Source organism: Petromyzon marinus, chromosome 11 (assembly GCF_048934315.1).
Source record: "Petromyzon marinus isolate PM22_M1 ecotype Great Lakes invasive population chromosome 11, UKy_Petmar_22M1.pri1.0, whole genome shotgun sequence".
NCBI lineage: Eukaryota > Metazoa > Chordata > Hyperoartia > Petromyzontiformes > Petromyzontidae > Petromyzon > Petromyzon marinus.
In genome coordinates, this window is record NC_133677.1 from 1384361 (window position 1) to 1395093 (window position 10733).

The window sequence follows — 10733 nt, forward strand, 5'->3', positions numbered from 1 at the left end:
CTTTGACTTTTTGAAGCTATTAACATTACATTTGTTATCATGTTCGAGTGTATTGTCCTTGCATTTTCCATTAAAAGCGATAGTCCCATAAAGTGTTAACATTGATTTCGAAGCCCCCTTTAAACAAGCGTCAGGGTTGGGATTGAACCCACGACCTCCTGCCTACCGGGCCACCGCGGTGCCCTTCACTGCCGGGAATCGCGCAAGGAGTGCGGTGGAGGTGGGGGGGTTGGGTTTGGTTTGTGTTGTCGGTGCGAGGCGGAAGGGAGAGACGGAACAGTGCCAACAGGCCGCGCCGTTCGCCCTTCACTGCCGGGGGCGAGCAGTCGCAGCCGCAGGGAGCCTCGCGCCTCTCTCGGTGGGGGCGAGAAGGGCGCCAGCCGAGGCGGCGAGCAACATCGCCACTTTAGGAGATTGTTAAATAAAGAAATAACGGCCAGACGCGCGCCTGGCACGCGCCTAAAAATAAAATCGACGTTTTAGTCCATCACCCTATCGGCCTTATGGGACGTATGTTGTTGTTGGTGGTGGTGTTGTCTTTTGTTTGTGCCAGCCGCAGTTGATGTAAGCAGCCCGAAGCTCATGCCGGGGAATCGAACCGGACCTTCGCAGGCGCACATACACACAAAGGCAAAGATCATCCGTGTAGCCTCAATAGACTTTTGGGGCAAGTGCTGTTGGCGAGCGCCTATGAAAACCGGCACGGCACACGAGGACGTGGCGTGGCCAACACCACGCCCGGCCGCCTTTGTCTCCACAGTGGCGATGTTTACACACACACACACACCCATTGGAGGCTCAGTCGACCTAAGCGAGGCCCACACTTTACACGCACACATGCACAGCACAGTCTCGCACATTGGCACAGATACAATCAATCCCACACCGTATCCACCGCGTGGAACAGCGCGAGTCGCAGAGCTGAATCACGCCCAGCGGTTGCGAAGACGGCGACACATTCCGTACTACACTCATAGAGGGGGGGGAGGGGTCAGACAAAGGCAATTAAATAATTAACTAAAATACAAATCCTGGCAATTTCCGTGAACATTAGCGGCGTAGTTCTGGCGTGATCGTCATCACACGAGATCGAGAACCGAGATTTCGTAATCTAAACACTCATCAGAATCGGGATGAGTAGTCCTCTCGTTCCGGTACAGACTCGGTGAGTGAGTCACCAACATCATCATCCGTGACCCAATCATCCGGAATGGGTCGCATCGCGCGAGCCAAGAATGGGTCGGTGGACGCGAGGCGGGGGGGTTGGGTGGCCTCGAATTGTACCGGGAATGGCACCGCCACTTAGTGGTGAACGGCGGTTGTTAGGGGGGGGGGGGGGCATGCATAACAGGTGATATAGGCTGCGGGGCTTACGTTGTGTGGGTGGGCAGCAATAGGGACATTCATAAAAAATCAATTGTACTGTACTCCTATGCTCACCGGTTTAACCAATCCGTTGCTCTCGACCAACATCATGCGTTTATAGTATCTGGCTGTTGCTGTACATTTCCACGTGCTGAGCCATGAAATAGAGCTGTCATTTGTGGCCAGGCCGCATGTGAAAAACAGCTACATAGCTAAGTGGGCCTGAGTTGGTAAAATAAAAACAAGTTCAGTAGTAATAGGTGCGGTGAAGTATCATGGCTTACATTAACCATGCTTCAACCATAGTCCAGCGCACCTGGTCAGTGTGTGGTGAAGTATCATGATTTACATTAACCATGCTTCAACCATAGTCCAGCGCACCTGGGTCAGTGTGTGGTGAAGTATCATGACTTACATTAACCATGCTTCAACCATAGTCCAGCGCACCTGGTCAGTGTGTGGTGAAGTATCATGATTTACATTAACCATGCTTCAACCATAGTCCAGCGCACCTGGGTCAGTGTGTGGTGAAGTATCATGACTTACATTAACCATGCTTCAACCATAGTCCAGCGCACCTGGGTCAGTGTGTGGTGAAGTATCATGACTTACATTAACCATGCTTCAACCATAGTCCAGCGCACCTGGGCCAGTGTGTGGTGAAGTATCATGACTTACATTAACCATGCTTCAACCATAGTCCAGCGCACCTGGGCCAGTGTGTGGTGAAGTATGGTCAAAAGACCACCACCCCCCTCGGGCGCAGGGACAAACCTCATCCAGCCGTTTGACAAACAGGGCCTGTGCACGGGGTACTTCGGGGCACACGTGACTCACCGCACGTGCAGTATGTCCACGTGAGTCGGCCCGCTTATCGCAAGCCGAGAATTCTCCGGCGATTCGTCACGGCCGCCTGCCTGATTCACGGGAGCGAGGTTATCCAACCTCCCCCCACCACCACCAGCAGCAGCAGCTCGCCATCGCTTCATTCCTTCTGCCCGCTTCCCCAGACGTAATATGCGACAGGGGCCTCATTCAGTTGAACACGTGGTAGCAGTAGTAGTAGGGGGCTTTCGCGACCAATATTATCCATAACATAGGTTGTTTTGGGTAAGATCGCGTAAATATAAATGCGTCGTTAAACCCGCCACCACCCGACACAGCCAATTCGTAAGGTCTGTCACGTAGACAAAACATGCCAATTCGTTACTAGTTCCGCACACCGGTTGTATGTTGGAGAGTGAACCCACGACAACGTTTACAATTCTAGTACCGTGACGTTTCGCCGGTGATTACAACCAGCCTCATCAGGCGACAGCCAGAGTTGTGGAGAAATCCTCCAGTGAAGTATTCATTCGTTTCTCACCCAGCTATCCTGACTTGAAGTAGGGGTGGGGTTTCGGCACACGGCACTACAACGAGAGTGCAAGGCTTCACAATAATCCGATATTGTATTCGTGAACCCTATGTAACAAGGTTTATACAAATCCCGAGTACAAAATCAGGCGAGATAAGATTTAGAGGCGTGCTAAAAATGCGTCCAAGAACAGTGGTGAATAGAAAGTGCTATTTTTGATATGTCAGCGTTTTGTCCTCCCAATCTCTTCCACGCCGGCCAGATTACATTGAAAGCGTTGTGAGCGTGAATGGTGCTTGGGGTGGAGACGTACCCCACCCCCCACTCAGCCCAGCACTAGAATCGAATCAAACGGACTCACCACTTGCGAACACACGGAGATGCGATACAATGGGAGGCCCATAACCGGTTTAGAAATGCATCACCGGTGTTGGCCGTGAGCGGGACGTGAACTCGGGTCACCGCTTTCGTATGGCAACTCGCTAATAACCACTATGCCACCGCTCCCCCGTACTGTATACGTACACACAAAGTTCCTGCGAATAGCCTTTAACAGGCTCACAGGACAAGCACTGTTCACACCACTCATACAGACACTTACACAAACACATACAGTAACCGCACACACACGCATAGCCATACACTCTTTCACACACACACACATCAGCCCGGGTAGCTGTACGAGGAAAGTGTAAGTACGTAAATCATGGACGTAGTCACGGCACAGCACCGCTATATTCGCACCCTACAGGTCCCGGTGCTGGAGCCACTCTTGAGCTGTGGCCCATCGCCACTGCGTGTCCGACACAAAACGGAATTGAATACGCACAGAGAGAATTGTGACACCAGAACGCATGAGTCATCAGGCTTTGCTGGTGATGGTGGAGGGCGTGCAGCAGCAGCAGGAGGAGGATACGTGATGCTGGGGGTGGGGCAGGCTAGGGAAGCGGGGATGATGATGATCTGTGCTCGAGTGGAGGGTCTGTTTTGGGAGCTGGGTAGTTGGGGGGGCAGGTCACACAGGAGGGGATAATTAAGATGATTGGTGGGGGGGGGCTTGCACGGTTCGGTTTCTCGTTTGGTGTGTGTGCGGTCGTCTGGCCCGTGAGTTGTTTTCGTCCATCATACTTTGTGCGTACTGTGAGCATTCCGTGTGTTTATAGCGCACGATACTTTGCGTGTATGGTTGGACGTCTTCCGCACCCGTCCGTAGTAGGCAACCGCGCTAGTCGGAGGCGCAGGAGAAGGACATCAAACTAAACACAACAAGCAGTTCTAGAGAAACGAAACTGCGTTTGGGGTTGAGTTTGTTGTGTGCACTGTTGTCTATCCCGTGTGTTGTTTTAGTCCATCTTATTTGGTCTGCAAACCTACTCCTCTGTTCCGAAGCCGCTCTAAGTACCTCGTCGTGCGCTGTGCCCATCACGCCGCTCTCGCTTCGCGCGCCGAGCTGGGCCCTCGCGGGTGCCCGGTAGCTGCGCGTATTGGGACGCGTGGCCCTGAATTCCGTCGTGATGGAGAGTTTTGGTGGCTTCGCGTGGGAGCCCAGAGAACCCGGGCAAAAGGCGGCAGCAGCAGCAGCAGCCGCGCACTGCATCCACCCCCACAGATGGGTGCACAAACCCCCTCCCCACTCGCTGTCCTGCAATCTCCTCTTGGTAGTTGGTAGTTTCACAAATCGGTGGCATCCACCGACCTCTTTGCTTTCAAAGTCGGTCACCGTTGAACTTCTCTCGCACCGTGCGCAGCCGGCCGTGCCAATCGCTGCAGGTGCCGGGGGCCGCTGGAGAGGAGGCCGTGACCGCCAGTCCACCCCTCCAGCCAGCCAGCGAACAAAACTCGACAACACAGACATCCTCTTTGGTTCTATTCGGTAAAGTCACGTAAAAAAACCAACAAAAAATAAAATAAAAAAATTCACGACGTTTCGGCCACAACACAAGTGGCCTTCATCAGGTGAAGGGAGCAGACTGTCTAGAGGACAGCGCTGGAGTGAACACAGCCAAGCTCACTCCCAGACATCGCTTGATGGGAGCGCACACGCTGGGTTACTTGGTGAATACACAATGAGCCGAGGTCGTTCAATTTTTGACGCTAAAGCAGAGCGGCCCTCCACCACACAAGCAAGCGCGCGCTGCTAACTGTGCTCGCGATAACAAAACACAAAAAAAATGTTTCTCATTCCGCGAATTCTTGGTCGCGATGAGCGCGGACATCGAGGGGGAGGCGGCGGATTTCGAGGAATGCGCGGGGGTGGCCGACGACTCGAGGGCGAGTGGCGGCTCCCACACCTCCACTCCTCTCGCGGCTCCCACCGCTCCTCTCGCGGGTCCCACACCTCCACTCCTCTCGCGGCTCCCACCGCTCCTCTCGCGGCTCCCACCGCTCCTCTCGCGGCTCCCACCGCTTCTCTCGCGGCTCCCACCGCTCCTCTCGCGGCTCCCACCGCTCTGCTCCTGTGAGAGAGAGAGCAAAAAAAAGAGATCCGGGGTTCGATTGAACGATCCTCTTACCTCCTGTACGCCAGTCGAATTTGTCAATCTACTGCTGGATGAATCACTGTGCCGTCATTCGTGCCGTTGGACCCCCTGTTCCATGTCCACACATTGACGGCTCACTTCTTCAGGACTGTTTTCTGTGCTCAGTTTGTTGTCCTTCCCCCCGCACCTCCGATGAGCACGGTCGGCTACGTACGGCGCGAAAGAAGTCCACCACACATGCACACATTGGCAATGCGCGTCCATCGCGTGATAACGTTATTAATGGGCTGCGTCGGGTGGAGGAGGGCGTACGAAACACATTTCACTGACGCGACCCGACCCAAAAGAAGCATGAAAAATGCGCTTGTGCATCAATCCACATCGTAGCTTGTAATTGTATCGGTGTCCCCGCGTGACACGCGGGATATCAATCCCTCATCCGTCATGGAGATTCAATTAGGAGATGGGCTCGCGTCATCCGCGGGCGGCCGCTAAGTGCACTCTGCCGGGACGCGCGCCACGAATTACAAAGAGCAGCGGGGCGGGAATGAAGAGATCGTGGTTCCCAGAATCCACTCTCAACCACCGCCACCACCGCTCACTCCCAGAATCCACACTCAACCACCGCCATCACCGCTCACTCCCAGAATCCACACTCAACCACCACCGCTCACTGCCAGAATCCACACTCAATCACCGCCACCACCACTTACTCCCAGAATCCACTCTCAACCACCGCCACCACCACCACTCACTCTCAGAATCCACTCTCAACCACCGCCACCACCGCTCACTCCCAGAATCCACTCTCAACCACCGCCACCACCGCTCACTCCCAGAATCCACTCTCAACCACCGCCACCACCACCACTCACTCCCAGAATCCACTCTCAACCACCGCCACCACCGCTCACTCCCAGAATCCACTCTCAACCACCGCTACCACCGCTCGCTCCCAGAATCCACACTCAACCACCACCACCACTCACTCCCAGAATCCATTCTCAACCACCGCCACCACCGCTCACTCCCAGAATCCACACTCAATCACCACCACCACCACTCACTCCCAGAATCCACTCTCAACCACCGCCACCACCACCACTCACTCCCAGAATCCACTCTCAACCACCACCACCACCGCTCGCTCCCAGAATCCACTCTCAACCACCACCACCACTCACTCCCAGAATCCACTCTCAACCACCACCACCACTCACTCCCAGAATCCACTCTTAACCACCGCCACCACCACCACCACTCACTCCCAGAATCCACTCTCAACCACCACCACTCACTCCCAGAATCCACTCTCAACCACCGCTACCACCACTCACTCCCAGAATCCACTCTCAACCACCGCCACCACCGCTCACTCCCAGAATCCACTCTCAACCACCGCTACCACCGCTCGCTCCCAGAATCCACTCTCAACCACCGCTACCACCGCTCGCTCCCAGAATCCACACTCAACCACCACCACCACTCACTCCCAGAATCCATTCTCAACCACCGCCACCACCGCTCACTCCCAGAATCCATACTCAATCACCACCACCACCACTCACTCCCAGAATCCACTCTCAACCACCGCCACCACCACCACTCACTCCCAGAATCCACTCTCAACCACCGCCACCACCGCTCGCTCCCAGAATCCACTCTCAACCACCACCACCACTCACTCCCAGAATCCACTCTCAACCACCACCACCACTCACTCCCAGAATCCACTCTTAACCACCGCCACCACCACCACCACTCACTCCCAGAATCCACTCTCAACCACCACCACTCACTCCCAGAATCCACTCTCAACCACCGCTACCACCACTCACTCCCAGAATCCACTCTCAACCACCGCCACCACCGCTCACTCCCAGAATCCACTCTCAACCACCGCTACCACCGCTCGCTCCCAGAATCCACACTCAACCACCACCACTCACTCCCAGAATCCATTCTCAACCACCGCCACCACCGCTCACTCCCAGAATCCACACTCAATCACCACCACCACCACTCACTCCCAGAATCCACTCTCAACCACCGCCACCACCACCACTCACTCCCAGAATCCACTCTCAACCACCACCACCACCGCTCGCTCCCAGAATCCACTCTCAACCACCACCACCACTCACTCCCAGAATCCACTCTCAACCACCACCACCACTCACTCCCAGAATCCACTCTTAACCACCGCCACCACCACCACCACTCACTCCCAGAATCCACTCTCAACCACCACCACTCACTCCCAGAATCCACTCTCAACCACCGCTACCACCACTTACTCCCAGAATCCACTCTCAACCACCGCCATCACCACTCACTCCCAGAATCCACTCTCAACCACCGCCACCACCACTTACTCCCAGAATCCACTCTCAACCACCGCCACCACCACTCACTCCCAGAATCCACACTCAACCACCACCACCGCTCACTCCCAGAATCCACTCTCAAACCACTCCCCGAAGTGTCTCAGATCTCACTCGCCAGCGATGACAGCCGTCGTCGGGAATCGAACTCGGTTCGCCGCGCTGCGCGCGAGATGTTCTCTAACCACTGCGTCACCGCTCCCCAACATCTGCCCTTCCGCAACCGGAGCGACGCACGTAGCCGACCCGTGAATTCGCGGACATTGACAAACACCCACCACGGGAAGGAAGCTGAAAGCGGTCCGACTGATGACCCAGTTATTCCGCTAAGTTTGGTGCGGTTTCCTGTTAACGATGCCCATTCATCCCTCCGCGCACTAACCGCACATCTCTCACTCCTTCGCCAGACACGAGAGAACTGCCGTTTGGCACGGTGAAGAGGTGGAAGGAGAAAGGCACAGCAGGGTTGTGGCTGACTGGGCTGGCTGGGCCGGCTGGGCTAGGCAGGCTAGGCTGGCAGGGCTCGCTTACTGGGCTGGTTGGCTGAACTGGCTAGGCTGGCTAGCTGGGTGGGTAGACTGACAGGCTGGGCTGACAGGCTGGGCTGACAGGCTGGGCTGACAGGCTGGGCTGACAGGCTGGGCTGACAGGCTGGGCTGGCTGGCTGGCTGGGTTGGACGCGACGGTCAACTACAAAATGACGTGCGCGTTGCGAGGCAATTTGCTTTAAAATATCGATGTGGGCGTTCGCAATGCATCGCCCGTCGATTCGTGCCATGCCGAGCCGATTAATTATTGTTCCTGATGCGTGCCGAGCAAGCGGCGAGATAACCGCTCTTTCTACTTTGGACTCGCAGCTGCTCCTGCGGCTCCTGTACACGGGCCGCGATAAACGAGGGACAATCCAAGTGACGCAGGAAGAACGCGAGATCGAACAGAAAGGTGTCTCCTGGGATTAATAAATCAGTTACCTCTTCAGCTATATCGCGGGGGGACATGAAGTTATTTGTGTATATACTGGATATAAAAAAAACATGAATGAATCAATGAATCAGTTTCCTATTTAAGTTGTGGTGGAGTTGTGAAGTCCGCAGCTTCCCCTACAGCTGCTGCCCCCTCCACCCTGACTCACGGTGGCAGTGCCCCGAGCAAACGCAAGTCCTGTTTCACACGCTCACCAACACTCACCAACACTCAGATCCTCACAACCCAACACTCACTGCCACCCCGATCCTTATAACCCAACACTCACCACCATCCCGATACTCATAACACAACACTCTCCACCACTCACCACCACTGGCAGAGCCAGTTGGGGGCGGGGGGGGTTAAAGTGTGGCACGTGCCCCCCAATGATCCGATCGAAATCCCTAATTTCGATCGGATCATTGGGGTTTATTATTAATAAATCGGCATTTTGCGACCACATCGACCCTCATAGCCCAACACTCACCACCATCCTAATACCACCACCCCGATACTCACAACCTAACACTCACCGCCACTCACCACCCTGATCCTCATAACCCAACACTCACCACCACCATCTCAATATTCACAACCCCACACTCACCACCACCTCCATAACCGACCACTAATCCTCCCGGTGGTACTCATCTCTGTTGGCTGCTCTTATCCAGTGGTGAAGGTCCACGTTCCCATGTCAAGGGTGAGTTATCCTTGGTGGGAATCCGTCTCGCCACGTGGCCGCATATGAATAACAATACAAGCGGCAACAATTACAACTCCTACTACGACTGCAATACTAATGATCTAACGCAGCTGTGATGTGTCAGAGGGCTTGACCCAAATCCGACTTAAAAACTGACCAACGCCATCATCAACATCTGCTTCCCCACCCCGTGGTCTGGGACTCCCTCCCCCCCCACTCCCCTGTCCAAGTCGAGACTCGAGACTTCTCGATCTCTGGACTGGCTTCCTCTACTCGATACAAAAAAAAACTATCGCCGTATTGAACTTGATGTTCCGTCTCTCTGTATCCCCTGGTATATCTGTGTTAATTCCCCCTACTTAAGGTCTGTATATATATCTGCGGTTGTGTTTCCTCTACCTGATGATGATTGCTTGTGTTGCGATGGAAACGTCGTATGCTATTATATAATTTTATTTTTTATTATTTCTACGTGACTTTACCGAAAAAACCAAAGAGTATAGCCGGTTTCTACAGCGTTCTTAAGATGCGGGCCCACGTTCACATTGTCACGTATATCACATAAACAGCATCAGTCATCATCAGAAGCATAGCAATGATCATCTCCACCACAATCACGATCAGGCCGGTAAAACCACGCGTTTCTGTTGCGATTGGTCTCTCTCGTCATTTACAGACGAGATTCGTGTCGGCATTAGCTCAGCCAATGGGACCTGTAGCGTGGAAGTGGCGAGTCAGCATCGACGGGTTCCCAGCTGCACACCCTGAAGCATCGAGCGTTGGCGACTACGCCGCGCTAACGAGCCCTAACGAGGACGAAACCCGATCCACGGTCGTCTCTCCGATCTCACTTCCGCCTGTCAGACGGCCACACATTTGCTTGAATGTATTTTTTATGTTAAGACAAGATGACCGCGTATGCAGTTGTTCAAGACCTGTTGATGCTTTTTGTATAACGCGCACACACAGCCTGAGTGGCTTTGCCGAACATTGAGTCGCCTCTTCAATTTGCTTGAATTCGCCACTAACGCGCACAACTCAAAATAATCAAAACTGCGCCGAGAGGAAACCGAGAATACTCTTGTTGGGTTAATGAAACCGTTTGGTGGGAAAGCCGGCTGAGCCATCAGCGAGTTATTTTGTTGTAACGCTTTGTTTTGTTAGTTGGGTGTTGTCCATTCAATTCCTGATGTTGCTGCTGCTGCTGCATCGGCGACAGTAATGATTGTACAAATAAACCGTGGGATGATTGGAGCGCGGGAGACGGCGCGCTCCACACTGGAGATCTCCCGCGAGGATGCCCAGGGCCAGACTTTCTCAGATAGCAGGCCGGGAGAAGCTCGGGCAGGACGGGGAGGGGGGGCAAGGAGGAGGGGGGGGGCATGGAGGGGGCATGGAGGGGGGGCATGCAGGGGGGGCATGGAGGGGGGGCATGGAGGGGGCATGGAGGAGGGGGGGCATGGAGGGGGGGGCAT